This window comes from Microplitis demolitor, chromosome 4 (genome assembly GCF_026212275.2).
Source record: "Microplitis demolitor isolate Queensland-Clemson2020A chromosome 4, iyMicDemo2.1a, whole genome shotgun sequence".
In the NCBI taxonomy this organism is placed as follows: domain Eukaryota; kingdom Metazoa; phylum Arthropoda; class Insecta; order Hymenoptera; family Braconidae; genus Microplitis; species Microplitis demolitor.
The window spans coordinates 8,546,055-8,566,578 of NC_068548.1; the positions used below are offsets into that span (position 1 = coordinate 8,546,055).

General features: G+C 30.3%; 1 long non-coding RNA gene across 1 annotated transcript; it reads right to left on the bottom strand.

Moving 5' to 3' along the window:
- Positions 1-9,566: 9,566 nt before the first annotated feature.
- Positions 9,567-20,039, bottom strand: LOC128667622 (uncharacterized). The gene is made up of 3 exons (XR_008403568.1): positions 19,811-20,039; positions 17,488-18,211; positions 9,567-16,214 (listed from the first exon to the last, which is right to left on the bottom strand). It is a non-coding gene; the product is annotated as an uncharacterized LOC128667622 (long non-coding RNA).
- Between the last annotated feature and the right edge of the window lie 485 nt (positions 20,040-20,524).

Sequence of the window (20,524 nt, forward strand, 5' to 3'; positions counted from 1 at the left end):
TTCTAGAATTAGTATAACAATAATTTATAATCTAACGCAAAATAGACAATAAACAATTGTAAAAAAAAAAATAATAATAACCAGATTTCTGAATAAGAAGAATAGAAAAGAGAAGAAAAAGTAAAATAATTAAGAAGATAGTTAAACAGATTATATCGTATAGATATACTAAAAAAAAAATAAAAAAAATAAATAAATAAAGAAAAAAAAGAAAAAAATATATAACATAAATTTTTTTTATATAATAATAATCTTAAGGTTTAAAAGAAATAAATTTTTTTTTGCCTATGTAACCATTATAGTGAATAAGACATTCATATTATATAGTATTGCATGGATAAATTGATATGTAAACAGGATCCTCTAATGATTTAAGAAAAAAAATAGAAAATGAACAAAAAAATATCATATTAAAGAAATTAAACGTGTACAGATTTCACGTCGGTAAAATAAATTTTTTTTTAATACTTAGTATCTTTCACGGATAAGGCCCGAACGAGCGAGGGCGCTCGTCTAACGGGTGGGGACGTGTTACGTCCCAGCCTGTACGTCAGATGACGTGGGCATTTACTTCTCTAATTACCGACCTGAAATCTAACTAATTATATCGAATATCGATAACCAAGTAATTTCCATAGTATTTAATTGATTATATAAAATAATATAATATAATAATAGAATAATATTATTTAAGATATTCGAACGTTAAGGATATGAGTAATAATTGATAAAGTTATTTTTCTATATTTTATCAAATACGAATAAACGCTGACGTCTCGAGTAAATCCTCGAGACGTGCAGCTGCACAAACATCTATTTTGTTCTAAGATAACTTTTGTTCATATATAAGTGACTCATTTGTTAATAATAAAAACGGAGAAAGCGTGAGAACGGAGAATGGATCATTCGAGAATATTGCTTATCACGATCCACCCCTCTATATCGAACGACGCGCGGGCCTGATGCCCAAGCGCCTCGTATTGATAAGAGACTTACTCTAGTTTTTCTCGATCAAGAAGAGGCAGTCTGAAACATAGAATCATCGAGAGCAGTCAGGCTCAATATTAAAACCTCAACTTCGTTCTCACCCTCTCAAAGTTATTGTTAAGAGTACACTCACAATTTATAAATTAATTCAACTGTATATTTTCACATCACTCAAAATTATACCCTTATAATTGAATAAATCGGATTTAGATATATGAAATAATATATATAATCAAATAACCAGTTTATTGCAACCACCAAATGGTGGCTGTTCAACCCATACTTAATTATTATTTATAATTATATGTAAGTTTTCATTACGTGCAATTTAAATCGACTGCTTAACTACGCCAGCGCCAAAACGTCGACCAGGACGTAACAACCGGAACGGGACCCAATACCGGAACGATTTAATAATCATTATATTATATTTCAACTCGTACGCGATGAAACTAAATAAAACTTTCTTTATTTGAAACCTTAATTTTTCAGTTAAAAAATAAGATATAAAATAGATTTTAGAAAATATTTAAAATATGAAAAAAAAAAAATGTTAATTAGAGCAATAGTCTCGGATTCATGATTTTTTCATGTCTCTTAATGGTTTTGCTAAGAAATCAGTCAATGGATTTAAGCTTATAGAAAATGGATAGAATTACTTTTCTATAATTTTTTTTTTGCATATGCATCTTGAATGACATAAAATTCAAGAAAGCATCTTAAAAATATGAAAAAAATAATATCATTATATTAATTTTACTGTTCGTCTATTGGTACACCAAAATGAACCCGTGCCCAGTACCGGAACAGCCAATCGTATTAATGTTATCGATAGACATTAACGGTGAGTTTTATTGACTGGCTAAATCAAGTACAATATTAATTATTACTGGAGCCCTAATATTTAATGCAGTATGTATAATTGTTATAAAAAATAGATTGAGTATAGATAAACTTTAATTTAAATCATAAAAAATAAATTTTTGTTTTTAGTTTTTTTTTTTAATTATTTTTCTAGTATAACCTTAAATAATTTATTTTGTTTCTATTCTTTAGTTCAAAATATTTATTTTCATTGAATATTCAATCATTCAAAAATTTTAAATTGTTACGTCAAGCTAAAAATTTAGCCGACGACCAGATTTTACTTTTTCTATTTATAAAATTCGGAATGCTTTTAAAAAGATTAGACTTGTTTGTTTTGACATTTGTTGAAATGCTAGAGCAAACAACTAAATGTAATTTTAATGACCCTTCAGGTAATTGTAAAGGCCCAGAGGCTATTTGGAAACACTTTAAACAAAAAAATATATATATTTATAAAAATATTTATCAACAAAAGCGTACGCGGCGTAGGTAAGAGGTAAATAAATTTTAGTTGTAATAAACAATCTTTACACAATCTAAATCCCTTACTTTCACTTTAAGTGCACTTTTGTTGAAATATTTTATCATAGAATAAATAGACAGAATTAGAGACGGACACAAAATCCTATGACGTAGAGGTCATTAAGGAAATAAAAATTAAACATTAACAGAAAATGTTAACTAATGAAAATGTTTAAATGTTAGAATTTTGCAACAAATTATTCAAAATATTGATTAACTATCAAGTTACAAAATATAATCAAATCATTAACACCAACAAATAAATTTGAATTTGATAGCAAGTAACTTTTAAGTAGATTTTGATTTGAAATTTAATAATAACTAAATCTAAATTTTATCATAAATAAACTACAATAAATTTAAGTTGTTTTAACATAAATAGATTTGAAATTCAATAGTAACTAAATCTAAGTTTTATAATAAACAAAACTACGATGAATTTAAGTTGTTTTAACATAGCTCAATTTGAAATTCAATAATAACTAAATATAAATTTTATAATAAATAAATTACAATAAATTTAAGTTGTTTTAACATAGGTAAATTTGAAATTTAATGATAATTAAATTTAAAATTTATAACAAATAAATTAAAATTATAATAATAAAGAAATCTAAAATATTATAATAAACATATTTAAGTAAATACAATAATGTACATGTGGGTGTATGCACGGTTGCGCACGCACATAGGCCCACATCGGGGAGTGTTTTCCAGGGCAAAAACCATGAGGAAAGGGAAGGCCCTTAAGGAGCTGCGCTCCGATTGGATGTAGTCTTCCCCCAGAACAATACATTAGATTGACCAATTAGAAAAGTATAAAAGGTGTCACAAAAGAGAAAATGCTCTCTTCAATTTTAGTCCCGGACTAAACAGTTTAGTTTTTGTGTACTCACACACTTCAGTTTTCACACTAGTTCCGTACTAGTTTAGTTTTTGTGTACTCACACACTTCAGTTTTCACACTAGTTCCGTACTAGTTTAGTTTTTGTGTCCACACACATACTTCAGTCTTACGCTAGTTCCGTACTAGTTTATATTGTACAAGTATTTTTACATTTACAGTACCTGCGACTACAGGTACTGTAAAGTTAAGTTAACACATAAAACAAATAAATGTCCAACTTCAATAGTAACTCGTGACACAAACCTATAGAGATAATTCTACATTTAAAATTACTGTTTCGAATTAATTATTAATAGTTTCTGTGAAACGCAAATTATACGAGTAGGTATAAGCAACAACATACCTAATATCTCCGTATAATTTCGAGTTTATGTAAAGTTAATTTTAAGTTGACTAACCAATAAGGTATAAAGTAAATTTCAAGTTTATTGTATGCACAAATGAAGTTGTTTAATTGTAGAATATAGATAGTAATTTAAATTATAAACTCAACGTCTTTATTTTATAACACCTCCCAGATAATTGCTCAGTGTGATCCCGGTCTATTGGTCGAAAGACTAGGGCCGAAAATAATAATTATAATAATATTGTCCAACATCACAGTACAAGCTACTAGTTGGACGTAACAAAATACACTTTACATTATGGGTGTGATATAGCAGACATCAGACAAATTTAAAATTATTAATAAATCGAGTAAATAATAAATAATATAAAATTGAAAAAAATGCAAATTCAAAAATTTTTAAAATTAATAGTGCTTTTTTTGTAAATATTATTTTTTTAATTATTTATTTTATTTATTTATAATTTTAAAGTTGTCTGATGTCTGCTACATTCATACTCGTTTTACATTAATATTATTTAATAATTATTAATATTTTCACCATGAATAAATGCAAAAAATAACTCATTTTATTTACTGTTCCGGTATTAAGACAACCGAATTCCCGTATTGGGACAAGGCTTTTTCAGCGTTCCGGTATTGGGTCTTTTGGGTGTCATAGAAAAAAATTTTTTTTTTATATTAAATTTAAGAAAAATGAACTAATTTGATAATTTTTGCATTGGGAAATGTCTATTCTATATGATGTAATAAATTATTTTGGTTTATAATTTATTTGAATATTTTTAAAACGATAAAAATCAGTCATATACCCTTCGTCGTTCCGGTATTGGGACATTTACCTTAGATAAGCCTTAGACTTTTAGAAAGAAGGAATAAAAAAATGATAGTCATGTTTGCTGAATGTTTTTTAACAAACTTAAAAAACGAAACTGATTAACGGATGCCGGTGTGAGAGCCTGAATTCTTATTGTTGGGAAGCGATTGCGAAATATCTCGGCACTGAGGACCTCTGTGCCTTAGCTCAGTGTACTCGACGCTTATGGGATTTCGCTTTGGAGGAAATGAGAGTTTTCAATCTGAACAATGGTAATATAAAGATGTTCCGTCTCCACGGTGTAATTAACGTCGACGATCTTTTAATCATTCCCGGCGTTATCCTTGATCCACCTAGAGTTACAGGCCAGAGAAGACAAATATCTGGCTTCGCCTGGCACAATATCCAACTTCATCCAGCATAAAGCGGGAAGTGCACTGACCCATCTCAACCTTACCGGAGCCCTCATTTCTTCGGGAATCATCGAGTATGTAGCAGAGAGCCTCGAGAGATTAAAATCATTGATCATTGGAAGATCCCAAGGACATTTGGAGACTTCTCTGTTGCAGGCTTAAACGGCCCACCAGGTTGAGATACTTCGGCGTCATCGGCAACACATATTTCACGGGACGATCCTTGGACCAGACAGTCAATCACATCAGCAATCTTGAGTTGGAGGGATGCTTTTTCTTAAGCAAAGATCACTTAATCCAATTCATCGAGAACAACCCAGAACGAAATATATACTGTTATGTCCAATCATCCTCATCTTATATATATAAATAAAGATAAAATTTAAAATTTTAACATTTAAATAAAATGCATAGTTAAAAATGTTCTAGAAAAGAACAAAAATAATTTAGAAAAATTTTATTTTTTAGAAGTTCATTATTGAGGAAAAGGATCGTGAGAGCGATAGAACAAAGAAAATCTCACCTATTACTTCCTCCACCTTCTCGTTACCTTATTTTTAATGCCTAATCTCGCCTCTTCTCACCTTGAAGGTGATCAGTGAAATTGCCAAGTAAACTAGTGAGAATCTGCAGAAACGTAATCCACCTCCAACCTACTTGCCGCCAAGTAGCAGCAGCCAAAGCCTTGAAGTGTTCGAGTGTACAGTCCAACCAAGCAGCTCAGCGTGATAATCATCGCATATGTATCTTCAGAATAATTGTTTTGAATAAATCAGCAAAAGTAGTAAGTCCTGACATTTTTATTGCTAGTTCTAAGAAATATACATACTCCTCCTATCCATATTTATGCTCGGCACCAAATAACGTGGTCCCCGTTATCCGAGTAAAGGACTTCAGTGCCCTGACTCAAAATAAGGGACTGAAATATATGTTATATCTGTTTGGACGTAACATCATCAAGAAAATCGAAAATTTTTGTTACGAGGACTGTGCATATCATCATTATCAACATCAACGAGTACTACGACAGCACTAGCATTGAGATCAACGGCAGCGATAACAACGGCAGCAGCGATTACGATCACCGACGCACCAGCAGCTTATACCTGTATATTCAACTGAGTAGTAAGTCTATTATATTGTTGAAATTTTTTTTCCTCTGTCTTTTAAACATTTATATATAAATAAAAATGAGTTTCGAAAAAATGGAAACCTCCCTTATGGAGACCCAAAACGAAATAACAGCATTAAAAACGCAAATCCAACAATTAATAGCAGAAAAAATGGAAATGAAAAGCAGATTCGAAGATGATTGTCAAACAGCTATTGCAAACAATAAGAAACCCACCCGTAGGTGCTTCACACCAATTACTTCCAAACCTTAATTTAACAAACAATTTAATTGCAAATCAAAAATTTGATTAAAATGAATTTTTTCAAACTATACCAGATTTTGATGGTATAAGTTACTCAGTAGAATCATTAATTCAAGCTTGCAAATACGCGGAAGAATATTTAGGAGAAATAAATGAAGACGCGCTTGTCAGAATATTAAAATCCGAATGTAAAGGCGAATCTTTAATTAGAGTAAGTGGCTCAAACATAGAAGCAATAGACGAATTTATCGCATTTTTAAACTTGAATTTTAGATTAAGCAAACAAGTTTCAGTTTGGTTGAAAGAATTTAACGACTTAAAACAAAAATCGAACGAACGTATAATGGACTTTTATCATAGAGTAAATAGACATTTACAAGATACTTGTTCAGAAATCGCAGATACAGGCGGCAATAGTAAAGATGGAAAAATAATTTTAGCTAAAGAAACCGCAGTACATGCGTTTATCTCAGGGTTAGAACCAAAACTTGCATTATTTAAACACAATGACGAATTTACTGATCTTGCTACAGCCGCTACTGCAGCAATTAAAGCGGAACAAAAATTACAACAGATGAAAAATATAAACAAACTTTTCAAATCATTTGATAACAATCCAAATAAGAATTCTTTTGCGATTCAAGACCCAAACTCACATAATACAACTTACCAAGATAATCATCAAATTCGAAATTTGAATCCATATCAACAATTTAAAAATTATGACAGAAACGTCGTGGAATATCGGAACACATTAAAAGTGTTATGTCTGACTTCGCAAACTTCTGTTACAGTCACTCATGTTGAACACTCCATAGGAATAGAGATTCCATTTTCTTTTGAGAGAAACAAGGATGGGTTCAATGAAGTGTAACAAAACTATTCTACCAGATTTCTTTCTTTCTTTCTTTCATTCTCGTATTTTTCGGTCCCCACTTATTGTCAGCTAAGATCGCTCTAATGCGCGCAATTAGCATTGACTAAATTAAGTTCCGTCAACGGGACATCTCACAAGATGCAACTCACCTAAAATTTCTCCTTCCCCTAAACTCGGACTCCCATGGTTGCGGCGTTAAAAGAAAAAAAATCTGGGCGTCGGTTGACCCTGCGGGCCAGCCCCAAAACTTCCCGCTGTTTTCGACCTCAAAGAGCTCGAAAACATTAGTGTAGATATATTTTCGAGCTCTTCGAGCTCGAAAATGCTATCACATGCAATTGTTTTTTTACGATCTTTTCAAGCTCTAACAAGTTACCTGTTATGCTGAAGTTTGAAAATTTAAGAATCGAAAATCATCAATGAAGCGGTTTTTAAAATTTAGTTCCTGATTATGTTCAGTAAAATAAGTGTATTGAGGCAGAAATCAATGTCAGGGATCAAAATCAAGATTTCAATAAGTTTTGACTCATGTAAGAAACAATAAAATATGAAATATCCGATAAAAATATTAAAAACTACGTTTTATCAATTTTTTTGTTGATAATATGATTTAAACTAAAAACCAAGTTCGATGACATTATATGATCAAAAGAAACCATAAAAAAGATGAGTTGGTATGATATCAGGCACATTTTAGTACGTTATATTATGATTTATCCGGAAAAAATAACATAAAATGTTATTTTTTTAACTTTTCAACGCCAATATCTTTTGAACTAATCAATCGATTTTGATAGTTGACGTGGCAATCGGCGCGTTTTATTGAATTCTAGAGCTGATTAAAATTTGAAATCGATCACGTCAGTCGTTTCTAAAATATTTAGAAAAAACCGCTTTTCACCATTTCTTTCTCCCGCGATAACTCTCGAACGAATTATCCGATTTTTAAGTTTGAGGTGGCAATCGACGCTTTTTATTGAGTACTAGAGCTGATTAGATTTTAAAGTCGATCGTATAAGTCGTTTTTGAGAAATCAATAAAAAACTAAAAAAAAAATTTTTTTTTTTTCGTAATTCGCAAATATTTTCGAGTCTATTCGATCAAATAATCTGAAATTTTCAGAAAAGTTGAAGGCCAACAAGCTCTTTCGATTGCCACCTCAACCATCCAAATCGATTCATTAGTTCAAAAGTTACAAAGAAGTTACATACATACATACACACACACACACACACACACACACACACACACACACACACACACACACACACACACACACACACACACACACACACACACACACACACACACACACACACACACACACACACACACACACACACACACACACATACACACACTCGGACATCATTCTGAAAATAGTCAGAATAGCTTCCTAGGACCTCAAAACGTCGACATCTGATGAAAACTCGATTTTCGAAAATCGGGGTGAAAACAATAACTTCCCGAAATTTTTGAAAATCGTCGATTTTCTTAGCGGGAAGTTAAAAATTTTGAAGAACAAGTGGACTCTACCGAGCACAGGCTTGCATTTCGGTTATCAGCTGAATTCAAAGTTTTCAGTCAAGAGTCGCAAACTAGGTACAGCAGTATTCTTAATTCTCATATTTAATAAAACCGATAAAAATCGCTTTTATAAATCAATAAAATAAATCATAAAGAAAAATCGCATTGCGAAAAAAAAAAGTTATAACAGTGAAAAATATATCAAAGTATACATATATACAGCTATATATCTGTATATACACATCAGAGCATCAGTTAGCTCAAAAATCAAGCAATTATTAAATCGCATCGCGAAAAAGAGCATAATAGAAAAAAATATTAAACAAATGTTTAACATTAAAATCTGCCTCCTTTCAAGAGCACTATCTCTATTTTCTGCAAAGGAAAATAAAGGAATTTTGAAATTCTATATAAATAAAAGTTACCGTATCAAAAGAAATAAATTTACGAAAGGATATAAGTGTTATTGGTTGTGAGTGCTAAGTTAAGTGTTAATTCAAATTTGTGAGCATTATTATCTCCATAAAATTCAAATCTAAAATTAATAATCATTGTAAAACTTTGTGCTACATGTTGAGTGTAATTATTTAATGATTAAAATAATAAAGATATTCCTCTAAAGAGTATTAGCTCTATTTTCTTCAAAGAAAATTAAAGGAGTTTTTATTACCAAATTAGAATTGGAGTTTAAAATAAAGAAAAAAAACATAAGTGACAATAAATTTTGTGTATTATTCATAAAATAAGTTAAGTAATAAGTTATCACCCCACCCTCATCCGGAGATTGCCTGCATCGAGACCTAGCAGTCAATTCAAGGGTCTACAATGCGGGAACTATCTCAAGGAATATATATATATATATATATATATATATATATATATATACATCAGCACAAAAGATAAGGCCATTATAATTGACCTCTTTTCTTTTCAATTTTAACAACTTTTCCAACCAGCCTCAAAAATTTAAGAGGAATTAAGGACGCTATTAAGTTAAAATCGTATGTATTGATTAGCGCATTTTTTACATTCATCTACCCACAAAGATAACTCTATTTTAACCGAATTAGAAATAAAAGAAAGTCCACATCGAAACGTATCCCAAAACAAACAAATTAAGGCTTGAACTAAACATTTGAGCCGAAAATTGCATTGGTTAGTCCGAACGCCTAATCCACGCAACCAAAATAATTAAATAAATAATAGTCGGACATAACAAGTATAAATAAGCGTTGACGCCTCGAGTAAATCCACGAGACGTGCAGCTGCACAAACATATATTTTGTTTAAGATAACTTTTGTTAATAGATAAGTGACTCATTTGTTAGTAACAAAAGCGGAGAGATCGCGAGAATTAAATATTCTCAATGAATATTAGAATGGATCATTCGAGAGCATGCGTTATCTCGAATGACTCCTCCATATGAATCGATACGCGGGTCTGATGCCCAAACGTATTGATAAGAGTTACTCTAGTTTTTCTCGATCAAGAGAAGTCAGTCTGAAAGATAGAATCATCGAGAGTAGTCAGACTTAGAATAAAAAACTTGACTTCGTTCTCATTTTCTTGAAGCTATTGTTAAGAATACCTTAACAATATTGTAAATCATCTCGATTGTACATTTCACAATTCTTCAACTACCTCTTTATTCATTGAATAAAACAGATCTAGATACGATATGTTAAGTTCCTTACTAAAATTTAAAAAATTCAAAAAGCGTTTTCCAAAATTGACTTCAATTTATTGGAATTGCATCTCGAATTACGTTGAAACCTCAAAACCAGCGACAAGCGCAATACTCAATCTTCAGAAAGAACTGTTACTTCTTCCAGATTTTTATAGAATAGAGCTGCTATGTCATGAAAAAACCGGAAAAAATGAAGTTATCACTAGCTCGAAATCTCGTTAAACTTACGGATGCAAGAGCTGTTACCAAAGCTGAATATTTAAATATTCCCGGGCGAATTAACCCAGTATGGGTAATTTATTATTAGTGATTTAATCAATCCACCTCTTGATAGGTGGATACATAACACTAAAATAAAATGAGACTTGCACGAAATATAGTTCTGCAGAAACAAATAGATGGCTGCTATCGCCAGGATAATAGTCAACTTTGAAAGAATTTGAATATTAATAATTTTTTTTCAATTCATTTACATTTCTAGTTATTCTCATTGTCTGTAAAGACTGAAAAGCATTGTATTTATACGAAGTTGAGAAAATTATTTCAATGTGAGCCAACATTAAAATTTATAATTTATATAAAGAGTAATTCAAGTAATGAGTATAAGGAATACAAAAGAAGGTTTTAAGCCCAAATCTCCAGACTTTCGTGTAAGCAAAATATTCTTGAACTTTATTACTTAGAAATGCGTTCAATAACAAATATATCAAATTTTTTCGTTTATGTATAGTTCCTTGCTAAGTTTTTATAATATTTGAAAGAATAGGAGGAAATTCATGCCCAAGAATACCAAAACAGCGTATTTATTACAGATAGTATTTGTTAAATTTTTAAAATCACAATTAAAGCGGTCATGCAATTGACAGAATATTTCTGCCACACTCATGGATATGAATATGTATACCTATACATATTTATATATAAATGTTTATTCAATTTTTAGCTGTTTTTCGGATTAGCCAGAAATGTCTGCGGATTGAATGATCATCCCGATTTGGTATTATTTGGACAAATGTTTCATTTGCTGTGTACGTACACGTTATTAAAGCCTTTGAAAGGTAGTAGTGTATCAGGTGAAGAAACGGCACATAGTTTAATGCAATGCAGCGATCGATGTTCAAAATCAATTGAAATGCTTGAAAACATGAATCGGGAAAAATTTTAGATGGGATTCTCCATAAAGATATTGATGAAGGCACCAATGATGACCGAGCAAAGTATGTGATGGATAAAATCGAAATCCCGTCACATGACTATATCAAATATGTAGTAGTATACGTAGCTGGCTATCTTCTTCGAACAATGCAAAAATGGAAAAAAACTTGTAAAATATGTATGAATTCGATTATAACAAAACCTGAAGAACATGATAACAGCTTGTATACAGTGATAAATTTATTAAATCGAGGTGTTTTCATGTATCCTTCACTCAAAGTAATAAATTTATTAAATTGCATTGAGCAAGAGATTCGGAAAGTGACACAGTGTAATAAAATTAATAAGGATACATTCGAATTGTGACACATGTCATAATGCTATTAGGAATCCTGAACCACCAGTATTTTTACCAGTCGCATCCATAACGTTAGACGACCCGAGAGAAAACTCGTTCAGTTATCCAAATTTAGGATTTTACAGCTTATTGAAAAAGATCGAAAATGTTTTTGAAATGGTGTTAAAAAATTCTACAATCAATGATTTTATTTGGGAAAATTTATTAAGTGAATAACTCGATACAAAAGCATTAACATTTCCATGCAAAGAGCATGGAACAAAAAAAATGTGTGTAAATTTTTTTAGAAATAATTTCTTATTTAACAATGTAACATCATGCAGATAAAAATATGAAAACAAATCTTCTAAATGTTTTATAAGCAGTAAGTAATATTTCAAAATTTTTTTTCTATTTTTTTAATAATTATGATTTTAATGAAATTTAATCTTATTAGATCGAAACTGTTTCGTTTCGATTATTCTGATTTTTTCATTCGCTTTTTAACGACTAATTGTGTTCTTTAGTCGTTAAAAATCTTATCAACAGATTAATTTATAAAAATACGGGAAGGAGCCAAATTACTACGAAATTGACCGTTCGCTTATCAGACCTCTAAGACATATATAATAGAAGTGATAGCAGAAGTGTGTTGGATAAAGTAAAATGAAGAATAAAAGAAGCTGTGAAACTGTGGCGATTGGCAAACGGAGAACTTACTTTGTGAACATGACTAAAACTCTCCGGAAATTCAGAGAAGAATTTATTTCAACATCTAAATTTAGTTTTTATAATCTGATAAAAGAAAAATCGATTTCGTATTTGAAGAAATTTCTCAAAGATTGAATAGTTGTAATTTGATTTCGAAAATTATTTTACATGCAATAATTATATATGTACATGAAATAATCATTGTAAATATGAATTTATACTATGAAGTATAAGCAAAATTGTTTTGCACAGAACAGCAAAGGTGCTATTGTTGTGGATAGTGAAAAATTGGTTCCCAGAATATAAGATTTCTGAAATATGACTGGAGGGACAAAAAGTAGCCATTATATTCAAGTTGAAAAAAATACTTTCTTCAAATCTTAAAAGACTTCTCACATGTGATTGAAAATAAAAAAAGTGATGCAGTTTCATTAGGTGGAAAAGCCGAGGCATGGAACCAAACAAAAGATCGTTTTAATTCATCAACTGTGATTTCAGAAAAGGTAGATTATTTAATAAATAATAGTATGGTAAATTCATAATGTTTGAAAAAATTGCAGAGGGATGTCGGTTTTAAAATTAATTTTTGTAAGGCAGAAGAAGCCAGAAGATTGAGCGCGAATGTAATTGTACTAATCTAAAATATATTTTCAAATTGAATTGTTAACGAACAAAATAAACTTTGTTTTTTATTGAACAGTCCTTTACCAATTTATAATCGGCGTGCCAAAGCTGAGTATTTAAATATTCCCGGGCGAAATAACTCAATATAAATAATTAAAATTATACTGAATTAACTAATCAACCTCCCGATAGGTGGAGGTCATAACAACTGTAATTAAACTGTAAAGTTACCAGAATACCACACGACGGACCGAATAATACGGTTGCCGGTACATTCGGAGAGTGTAACGCAGTTACACACAATGTACATGAATGTTACCCTAGTCCATACATTTCACGTAAGCTGATTGAAGCTACAATAACACAGACACGAAATTGGCAACCCTTGCCGGATGCATTTTTCCCGGCCAATGCCCAGCCTAACCGAAACTTCCTCTGCTATAGGATTCCAGAGCCATTAGATGCTGGAGGACATTTTTCATTAGACGCACTACGCGACCCGCCTGAAGGTAGCGAAATAAGTATGAGAGCGCAGGCCATCCCGGAAGTGTTTGACCGAGTGTCAACCGCGCTTAAAAGTAGAGCACATCAAATAAAAATTGGAAATCCGGTGATACCAACGAAGGTAACGTCAAGTACCATTGCATTTGTAGAGTGCGTAACGCCTCTATCTCCCAGTGCGTTCCTTTCGCCATGTGCCGTCGTACTTTGGTCCCCCACAATGCTGAGCACAAACCAGCTCTCAATAGCTGACGTATTTGCTTATAAGCGATTTAGAAATGCATGAGCGCCTGGATTTTGTTACACCAGGCAAGACGCAGCAATACCAGGATGGGGTGACACTATAAACAGCAACTTTAATATGCACGGTCAGGATTTTAACGCCGTGCTTAGAAACGATGATCCTGGATTAAGATCAAAAAGATTCACAGCCAGTACTCCTCAAGGAGACAGACTCCAGGACATACCGCTGATTTTAAAATCTTATAGAGTCGAGAAAAAGTAATGTGACACTAAGTGTCTGTGATGATTCCTGACTCCGGTCAGATGCTTGTGGAAAACCACGAATGCGATAGTTGTGCAGAGGAAAACCCCACGAACATGCGCTATCTCGAATGACTCCTCCATATGAATCGATGCGCGGGTCTGATGCCCAAACGTATTGATAAGAGTTACTCTAGTTTCTCTCGATCAAGAGAAGGCAGTCTGAAATATAGAATCATTGAGAGCGGTTAGGCTCAATATTAAATACTCAACTTCGTTCTTACCCTCTTGAAGTTATTGTTAGGAGAACTTTAACAAATTTATAAATTGATTCAATTGTATATTTTCACATTATTAAAATTATTCTTTTACAATTGAATAAATCGGATTGAGATATAAAACAATATATAATCAAATAACCAGTTTATTTCAACCACCGAATGGTGGCTGTTCAACCCATACTTGATAATTATTTATAATTATATGTAAGTTCTCATTATGTCCACTTCAAATCGACCGCTCAACTACGCCAGCGCCAAAACATCAACCAGGACGTAACAAATAATCCGACAAAAAAACTGGCCAAAATAAGTAATTCCATATTTAAGCAGTATTTATACCGTGTAATTGTGGTATTGTTTCAATAAGTCTAAAATCGCGAGGGTATCATTGTAGCATTAATAATATTATATTTTGTATCGATGTATATAATATAAATAGGTATACATCGAAAAGTAGTTAAACAGATAAAATATTTTCAATGCATTAGAATACTTAATCATCACCAACGATTTCTCGAAAAAAATGTCAACAAGTAAATATAGATAAGAACGATTGTTTGACAAATAACGAATATCAAAAGAATAGAAAATAGAAACTAGTTTTTTTCACAAAAATCTGGAAACTTCGTGAAGCATCATCGACTGCTCTCGCAACCGCATCAGCGTCGAACGATGATAACAAACTCCCACTTTTTAGGAATGAGTCCTTTTTTCTCTATCCTATTTTTCTCTAGGGCGTTGGCTCGTGGAAAGATACAGAATTAATTCGATTATAATTATTAAACTCAGTTTAATTTTATTATGCCATTCTTTTGACTCGAAGTTATTTGTCAATTATATAAGTGTATTTTTCAATCAAATTCTCTGACTATTCTATTTTATATGAATAAATTAAACTCATCTATTCTTTAATCAAAAACCAAGTTATTTCGAGCCTTTCAAAACTACCTATGTATCCGAAGATCTATAGTCACGTCCAATTCAAATAATTTGCACCGGCAGACTAAAAGCCGACATGGCTTCAGAGAGTAACAAGGAAACGATTTAAATAAAAATGATTTTTTTCATTTTTCATTGAATAGCTCTTAACCCAATTATCGAAATAGCCTAAATATTAAATCCATTTATCATAATAGGCCTTTCTGACTGTCGCAAAAATTATCATAATTTTAGTGAGTTTTTGAGATATTTTCACCCGAATTTTTCAAACATAAATTTAATTCCCTGTATTTGTTGAATATTTTAAAAAGTATCAACTAAACTTTGGTCAATCGTGCTAATCATTAATAAATTTTTTCAAATGAATCAATATCATTGCTAGTTATCGTGAATAATTAAATTGTGAAAATTGATTATTTCTATTCGAGCATCGTTTTTTTATAACTAATTAATTTTACGAAAAAAAAAAAAAAAGAAATAAATAAATAAATAATGTCTTTGGGCATAAAAACAATCAACCGTTTTCTAGACAGAATAAAAAATTAAATTATAACAATATGTGTAGAAAAAATGATAAATACTTCCAATTAGTAATTTCGTACCACTGATTAGAGTCCTGTCATGTCTAATAAGGCGTTGAGATGAATAGGAACCAAATTAGTCGTTTTATGATTGAAGAAAAGAACGTTTCCATTGATGTAGACCTATAGTTGCTAACTTTGTACACTTGTTTAACTTCGTGATATCGATTTGCCATCGGCATGAATAGGATCCCACGTTCTTCACACTTCTTTTGCACAAGATCTTTGAAGCATTGAGGTATCTGCGAAACAGTACGTTCAGCTTCGGTGAATCTCTGTAATATAAAGGGAATTAATAAACAAATACAGGGTTGCGAATTCTTTAACGAGAATATTTGCGATTAAAAATTAAATTTTTAATCTGTAATTGAAATTATATCGATTAAAATTACGAAATTAACTTTTAATTCAATAACTTGAATTGAAAAACTGAAAAATTAATTTTAATTCAGAAACGTGAGATTAAATATTAAAAAATTAATTTTAATCCAGAGACGTGGGATTCTAAATTTAAAAATTAATTTAAATGTACACACGTGGGTTTAAAATTTCAAAAATTAATTATAATTCCGAAACGAGGGATTCAAAATTTAAAAATTACTTGTTAATTCAAACACGTGGGATCAAAAATTGGAAATTACTTTTTAATTTAGATACGGTACGCAATCAAATAAGTAATCAAGACTAAAAATTTGACGGCACACAACAGGAAAGAATACTGTTTTACTTGACCAAGTTTAAAAATATTTAAACTTACTCTTGATCGTCAGATATAATAGAATTTCAAATAAAAAGATCATTCATAGTTGAGACATTTAAGATTTAAATTTTTTGAATAATTTTCAGTGCAAACATAGAATTTAAGATTAAAACAACACTAATTCGATGTTCGGAATTTAAAACTTTTTGTTCAATTTTTGATACGAAAATAGAAGATTAAAAAACGGAATGTAATTCTTGAATCCTCTTTAGCTATGGCTAATTAAAATTTTTGATTTACTTTTCAATTATTAAGTATAGAATTTGAGATTAGAAATAAATTTTTGAATCAGGTTTTCCGAATTGAAATTGTTCATTTAATGTTTTATTTTAAAACGTGGATTTAAAAACTAAGCCATTAATTTTAACGCTACTTTACAAATTAAAAATTCGAAATTCAATTAAGCACTAATGCAATTATAAATTTAATGTACTATTTGCAACCCCGATACGCATTTTTTAATATTTATTCTATATTTATGTTCCCTTATTAAAAGAAATGATTTAAAATGGAGAAATTGAAATTGTTCATTTAATGTTTTATTTTAAAACGTGGATTTAAAAACTAAGCCATTAATTTTAACGCTACTTTACGAATTAAAAATTTGAAATTTATTTTTTAATTCAAAGATACTGGATTAAAAATTTAAAAAACATTTTTAATTTGTTGTTTTTGGATTATGAAATATAAAAAAAAATTTAATTGATACACTAATGCATTTATAAATTTAATTCGCTATTTGCAACCCTAAACAAACATTAAAAAATAATAAATAAAATAATATTTACCTCACTACGTAGTTAAGCTGACGTAGGAATCTGTGGAACTGGCGGTGTTCTCTTGAGACTTGTCAGATAGGAAACTAGCTTATCGGCACCGAGTTGAAGGCCTTACGGAGTTAATAAAACCCGATTCACCATATCCAGTGCCTTCTTAAAATAATCCTTGATGACTGGCTCAGCCAAGAGTCCATCATTCAGCATTTTTCCATTCCATGTACCAGTGCGATATCTGGTCATAATTTGGAGAATGATTAAGCCACAGCGCAATTGAACTGCTTCGAAAATCGATTTTCACAATCAATTATTGAGTTATCGATTGTACAACTATGCAGTTGATTAAGACAAAAACTTCTTTTTTTTTGCTAAAATTAATCGATATTTCGATTGCTTATGGACGATTAACTGATAATATCGGTTGTCTAGTATCAATTGTAAATAATCAAAGAGTAGCACCAAATTGTGACAACACTAGTGCGTATTTTTTATTTACCTCCTTCAATTTTCGTCAAAGACAGAATTACGGGTAAAGTTTTAATCTCAGCCCAGAGAGTATACCCACTGAGGTACGTGGTGTTTCTTCCTCCGAATCACTTGAAATATTTGATACATCTTGATCATTGTCTTCATAGATTTATCTTCATCCTTCTTTTTATCTTCACTTGTTTTTCCCGCTCATTAAATCTTTTCGTCGGAGATTTTGATGATTTCTCTTTCTTAGCAGCTTCCATGCCTACAATAATATATATAATTTATTTAAAATAATAATAGAAAACATTCTACAATAAATTAATTTTTTACTAAAAATATCAGTCATTTTATTAATAAAATAAAATATGAAAAAAAAAGACATTTCAAAAATTAAAAATAAAAAATTGTTTTTTGATATTTTAATCACAAGTAATATATTTATAAAAAAAAACTAAATATTTTTAGGTGTCTGTGTCTTTCAGTATCATGAGTGTGAATGTAGCTGACAATTATTGGGAATCGTTTAAATTTTTGAATAAATAAATAAAACCCTGATTAACAAAAACGATTCGAAACGATTCGCAATGTTGAATGCCCATAAGTAGAGAGATTTAAAAGTATTAAAAAGTATTTAAAATTTTTTTTCTCCATTTTAAATCATTTCTTTTAATAAGGGAACATAAATATAGAATAAATATTAAAAAATGCGTATCGGGGTTGCAAATAGTACATTAAATTTATAATTGCATTAGTGCTTAATTGAATTTCGAATTTTTAATTTGTAAAGTAGCGTTAAAATTAATGGCTTAGTTTTTAAATCCACGTTTTAAAATAAAACATTAAATGAACAATTTCAATTCGGAAAACCTGATTCAAAAATTTATTTCTAATCTCAAATTCTATACTTAATAATTGAAAAGTAAATCAAAAATTTTAATTAGCCATAGCTAAAGAGGATTCAAGAATTACATTCCGTTTTTTAATCTTCTATTTTCGTATCAAAAATTGAACAAAAAGTTTTAAATTCCGAACATCGAATTAGTGTTGTTTTAATCTTAAATTCTATGTTTGCACTGAAAATTATTCAAAAAATTTAAATCTTAAATGTCTCAACTATGAATGATCTTTTTATTTGAAATTCTATTATATCTGACGATCAAGAGTAAGTTTAAATATTTTTAAACTTGGTCAAGTAAAACAGTATTCTTTCCTGTTGTGTGCCGTCAAATTTTTAGTCTTGATTACTTATTTGATTGCGTACCGTATCTAAATTAAAAAGTAATTTCCAATTTTTGATCCCACGTGTTTGAATTAACAAGTAATTTTTAAATTTTGAATCCCACGTTTCTGAATTATAATTAATTTTTGAAATTTTAAACCCACGTGTCGATTTAAAAACTAATTTTTTAATTTTTAATTTCACTTGTCTGATTAAACATGAGTTTTTTTATTTTGAATCCCACTTGTGTACATTGAAATTAATTTTTTAATTTTGAATCTCTCGAGCCGAATTAAATATCAATTTCTAAATTTTGAATCCCACGTCTTTGATTTAAAATTCATTTTCTAATATTTAATCTCACGTTTCCAAATTAAAATTAATTTTTTAATTCAAGTTGTTGAATTGAAAATTAATTTCGTAATTTTAATCGATATAATTTCAATTACGGATTAAAAATTTAATTTTTAAATGCAAATATTCTCATTAAAAAATTTACAATCCTGCCTACTGATATTTTAATTTCAGTATTTTAATTAATTTATTTATTTACTTAAAATTTATTAATTAGCTCGTGTCTGCTACAATAGCACTCATTCCGTTTTATGATACATTGAATAAATAAATAATGAAATAACATACCATCAATAATCTTTCTTCGCTGATCCTCGGTTAATTTTATGCATAGACGAGTTAAAGCACAAACCTCGTCAGCTTTATCTTTCAATATTATTATTTTTTTAGAGTAATTAATACGTTTCATTTGATTACAGTGTCTTGATCCATCGTTTACATATGATATTCTTTTCTTTCCTTATTGGCAATGATTTCTATTGAATCACGTAAGCCACGTGCCACTAATGATGTAATGAACGCTTTATCGACCATCTCAGCATGCTCCGCACCGGAAGACCGGATTTGCCTACCCCCACTCTATGCCATGAAGCAAATTCCAAATTCGCTGCGCGCGTCTGCCGCACAGAGCCAGCGCCAACTTGGCGCGAAATTAAAAAAAATAAAATTTCAAAATTTATTTCCAACTCATTCAAGTCTTACCAATAATTAATATCACACTCGAAAAGATTAGCTGACTCTTTTTTTCAGATACAAAAATTACAACACTTTATCACGATAATCAATTTACTGTTACGTCCTGGTTGATGTTTTGGCGCTGGCGTGGTTCGGCGGTAGATTTGAAATAGATGTTATGTAAGCTTACATATAATTAGAAATGATTTATAATATTGTTAGAATATTCCTAAAAATAACTTCAAGAGGGTGAGAACGACGTTGTCTTTATGAGCCTGACTGCTCTCGATGATTCTATATTTCAGACTGATTTCTTTTGATCGAGAA